Genomic DNA, 5,225 nt, shown 5'->3' with positions numbered 1-5,225 from the left:
ACACCTCCCCCACAAAAAAAAACCAACAACAGCAACAAAAAGTAACTGCCTAGACAGTATAAGCCATCGAAATCAACCCTTAAAAAGTGTGACAGAGATGCAGAAGAGGAGTAGCTCCACACAACTGATGGCTTCTGGCTGAGGTGTGGGATGGGAAGGACTCAGTTCTATCTAAGGGGCAGGTCATTGATAGCTTGACCCTCTTCAGTGAGTATACAGATACCACAAAGTAGGCTTCTTCTTTCCTTCTTCCTTCCTTCCTTCCTTCCTTCCTTCCTTCCTTCCTTTCTTTCTTTTTCTTCTCACTTTTATTTTTTACTTCTTTTGGGGGAAAGGTCACAACAGGAACAGACATGGGAAGACTGGGAAGACTTGGTGATTGAGGTGCATGATGTGACACTTCTAGAGAGTCAATAAAATCATTATGTGGGGGGGAAAGACCAGCTGTTCTTCCTGATCTCTCTTACACACACACACACACACACACACACACACACACACACACACACACTCAGGGGAGGTGGTAGAGAGAGGAGAGCACACACATTATAAAAGCACAAAGTCAGGTGTGGTGGCTCATGCCTGTAATCCAGACACTAAGGAAACTGAGCAGGAGAATTGCTGTGAATTCAAGATCAGCCTAGACTGCATAGTGAATTCTAAGCTATTAAATAGTGAGTTCTAAGTCTTGTGTTTAAAACCCCCAAAATAAAATGAAAGCACAAACATTGCCACATTAAGACAAGAGGAAAACATTTCAGTCATCCAAGGAAGGTGGTTCCAGGGCTCCTCCTACAACCTGGTGCTCAAATTTCTTGCATCATATAATAATCCCATATAACCTATATCCTCCTGTATTCTTTAAGCTGTCTCTACAGTATCACGATGATCAATGCAAGCCTCACGTCAACAGAAACCTGAGCTGCTGAGGAGACAAGCCTCTGGTCAGGTCAGTGAGAGAGTTTCTAGATTAGGTTAACTGAAGATCCACCTTACAGGTGCCCAGTACCACTCCACCGCCTGTAACCCAGGCTGCATAACAAGCAGGAAGCTAACTGAACAGGGCATTCACCTCTCCCTGCTTTCTGACAGCAGATGTAATAGACAAGCTGCCTCAAGCTCCTGCCATGGTGAGGAATCGTGCTCTTTTTTTTTTTTTTTTTTTTTTCCAGAGCTGGGGACCGAACCCAGGGCCTCGTGCTTGCTAGGCAAGCGCTCTACCACTGAGCTAAATCCCCAACCCTAGGAATGGTCCTCTTAAACTGGGACAAAGTAAACACTCTTTACTTTGCTTTTGTGACATTGTATCACAGCAACAGACAAGTAACTAGAAGCATTCACACTAATCCAATGAAAATGTTTTGAGAATAGTTGTTAAACTGTATCACTTAGTGAAGATGACAAGAAGAAAATCTACATGTAACTCCATGGCACTGTTCCATATCAGTTGAGTGGATGCATAGTGCACAACCACAGGTATGGCAGACTAACTATAGCCCCAAATAGCTGTGAACTTAAACCTGGACTTCCTGGGTTAGACTCAAACCTTTTTGGAAAGGAAACTTGTGGCTTGCCACATCTAAGGTCATTTTAGGTCCATGCAATGACCTGACATCTCACCTCTCCTTGACTATGTGTGGGGGTTTTTTTTGGTTTTTTGTTTGTTTGTTTGTTTGTTTGTTTTTTGTTGTTTTTTTTTTCTCTTTCACGAGACTCTGACATTTTCACAGAGTCATAGAGACCTTATCTCTACTTCGTGGTCAAACATCCCCTCTAGCCAGGTGTCTTCCCCACCACCACCACCTTCCTCCCTGATCAAACACTCTTCTTATGTTGGAGCATCAGGGGCTGATATGCGTGCACGTGTGAGTGGAGGTTAGAAGACAACCTTGAGGCTCACCGCCTTGTATTTTGAGACAGGGTCTCTCACTGGCCAAGTAGGCTCAGCTACCTAGCCCTCAAACCCCAGCGTTCCTCCTGCCTGTCTCTACCTTTCCAGGAGCGGGAGTATAAACATACACACATCAGCATGCCTGGCACTTTATATGTTCTGAGGATCAAACTCAAGTCCACCAGCACTTTGAGGTTTTGTCTTTTACTGTCTATTGTAGTGCTAAGTGAGAGCCCCCAACACCTGGAGCAAGCAGGTGCTTGTAGACCCTGTGGCCCGGCCCCCAATGAATTGTGATTGGTAAATAAAGATGCCAACAGCCAATAGCTGGGTAGAGGAGACATAGGTGGGGTTGAGGTTTCAGAAGCCCCCATGTAAGAAGAAGAACTACAGGTTATTAAAAAATATAAAGGCTGTGTGTGTCTATCATCCAGGATCATAAATGGTCTAAGGTGGGGAAGAAGTCCCAGGCCGGACTGTTAAATATTTTTATTATACAGGGCTATCCCCTCAGCTCCAGTCTTGTTTTTCTAGCATGGTACCTGATATAATGTAAGAGCATCACATAGGATAATGATGACCGTGGAAATGAATGAATGAATGAGTGAGTGAGTGAGTTGCTGAGTGTAAACTGAAGGAGAGAGATGGGAGAAGGTCAAGGCAGAGAACACAATAGCGTACATAGATTAACAGGGAGTCTTCCACTTAAATGATAGGATCTGGGAGAACACTGGCTGGTGGTCAGCTGCCTGGGGAGGTTAGGGCAAGCAAAGCGCAGCGCCTGTGACCACTTGAATGCTCTGAACTAAAAGGTGCCAGAAGAGAGATCAAAACAACGTCTACTTCATAAATTTCCACAGGCCTTTTGTCAAGTAACAGTTTCACAGGATTGGTGGAGTGGGAGGTGTGAAGAGAGGAGCTAAAAATCCCTGGAAGTGAGAACGCTTCCCCCCCCCCCCCCCCCGAAGACGTAGATTCGACCGTGTGGTAAGGGCGCCACCTGATGGATTTACACAGAATGAACGCAGACTCCCAAAGAGTGTCAGCCTAGCACTGACACTCCTAACAGTTCCAGGCCAGGGTGATACAACAGAAAAAGAAGCCCAAACTCCAGGACAGCTAAAACAATCCTGAATAAAAAAAGAGCCGAAGGGGATTTTACTATCCCCAATTTCAAATTGTATTACAAAGCTAAATTAGTAAAAATAACGTGGCATGGACACAAAAACAGACACACTGATCCGTGGAATCAAATTAAAGACCCAGACATAAATCCACACACCTGTGGACACTCGTTTTTCTATTTCAAAAGAGGGGCGGCGGGCTGCGCCGTGCATGCGTCTTCCTTTCCAACCTTTGCCTTGGACCTTGCATTCCGTGGCGATGTTGATGCCCAAGAAGAATCAGATTGCCATCTATGAACTCCTTTTTAAGGAAGGAGTGATGGATGCCCAAAAAGATATTCATGTGCCCAAACACCCCGAGCTGGCAGACAAGAATGTGCCCAACCTTCATGTCACGAAGGCCATGCAGTCTCTCAAGTCTCGAGGCTACGTGAAGGAGCAGTTTGCTTGGAGACATTTCTACTGGTACCTCACGAATGAGGGCATCCAGTATCTCCGAGATTACCTGTACCTACCTCCGGAGATCGTGCCTGCCACCCTGAGCCGCAGCCGTCCTGAGACTGGTAGGCCTCGGCCCAAAGGTGCAGAGGGTGAGCGGCCTGCAAGATTCACAAGAGGGGAGACAGACACCTATAGAGGAGAGCTGTGTCCCCCTGGAGCTGACAAGAAAGCTGAGGCTGGGGCTGGCTCAGCAACAGAATTCCTGTTTAGAGAAGGCTTCGGCCATAGATGTGGTCAGCCACCTCAGTGAAGTTGGAGATGATGTCGTGTAAAATAACTTTAAAGAAAAACATGAAGCGGGGGGGTGCAGAAAGACACATGGAGAAAAAAACACAGCACCTTCAACAAGCAGTGCTCATCAAACTGGATGTGCACATGTAGAAGAATGTAAATAGATCCACCCTTATCACCCTGCACGAAACTCAACTCCGAATGAATCAAAAATCTCAACGTAAAACCAGCTCCACTGGACCGGATAGAAGAGAAAGTGGGGAGTAGCTTTGAACTCATTGACACAGGGAAAACCTTTTTGAACAGAACACCAACAGCACAGAGACTCTGACCAACAATGAAGACATAGGACCTCGTGACGCTGAGACGCTTCTGCACTGCAAAGCACACCGTCATTCAGACAAAGCGTCAGCCTACAGAATGGGAAGAGTCTCTTACCAACTATGCATCTGATAGAGGACTAATATCCAAAATATATTTTTAAAAAACACCCTAGGTGTCAAGGAAACAAACCAGTTTTAACATGGGACCCAGATCTTAAAAGAGAAGTCTCGAGAGGAAATTCAAAAAGCCCGAGAAACACTTAAAGAAATGTTAAACATCCCTTAACTACAAGGAAATGCAAATCAAAACATACACCTGTCGGAATGGCTGAGCTCAGTGGAAGAAGTGGTAGCTCATGCTGGAGAGGCTGTGGAGTAAGGGGAACAGTCTTCCATTGCTGGTCAGAGTGAAAACTTGTGCAGTCACTGTGGAAATCAGTGAGGTAGTTCCTCAGATGGGAATAGATCTACCTCAAGATCCAGCTCTATCTTGGGCATATACCCAAAGGATGCTTCTTCCTACCATCCAGACACTTGCTCAATCATGTGCAAAGTTCATTGTTACTCTATTCATGGTAGCCAGAAATTGGAAAAGAAAAAAAAACCTAGATATCCCTCAATGAGTATGGATAAAGAAACTGTGGTACATTTACACAATCGAGTATTACTTACCTGTTTAAAAAAATCATGAAATTTGTAGGTAAATGGATGGAACTAGAATAAACCATCCCGGGTGAAGTAACCTAGACCCAGAAAGACATATGTGGTGTGTATTCATTTATATGTGGATCTCAGCTGTTAATCCAGCGATAACCAAGCTACACTCCAAAGAGCAACAGGTAGGTATTGAGTAAGGAAAGGGAAATAGAATATCTAGTTATGGATGAATGGGGGAACTGGAATGGGAGAATAAAGAGAGGAGGTGGGAAGAGGAAGATGAGGGACGGAATAGAGCGAGAGACAGCTAAACCAAGGGGCATTTGAGTGGTAGTGTGGAAACTAATGCAATAGAAACGTCCTAAAGTATAGGCATATATGAAGGGGGTCTAGAGAAGATCACAAAGTTACAGGGAGTCAGAGTCTGAACTGGCTATCTCTTATCGCCAAATGAATCGTCCAATACTAGGATTGGGTTGCATCTAATTGAGTTGTAGG

General features: G+C 44.9%; 1 pseudogene; it reads left to right on the top strand.

Annotated features, from left to right (window-relative positions):
* The first annotated feature begins 3,274 nt into the window (after positions 1-3,274).
* Positions 3,275-3,766, top strand: Rps10l2 (ribosomal protein S10-like 2; annotated as a pseudogene).
* Positions 3,767-5,225: the final 1,459 nt, after the last annotated feature.

The sequence above is a fragment of the Rattus norvegicus genome, chromosome 16, assembly GCF_021556685.1.
Source record: "Rattus norvegicus strain SHRSP/BbbUtx chromosome 16, alternate assembly SHRSP_T2T, whole genome shotgun sequence".
NCBI lineage: Eukaryota > Metazoa > Chordata > Mammalia > Rodentia > Muridae > Rattus > Rattus norvegicus.
Note: the sequence above shows the minus strand (reverse complement) of the source record. Positions and strands in the feature narration are given on the sequence as shown.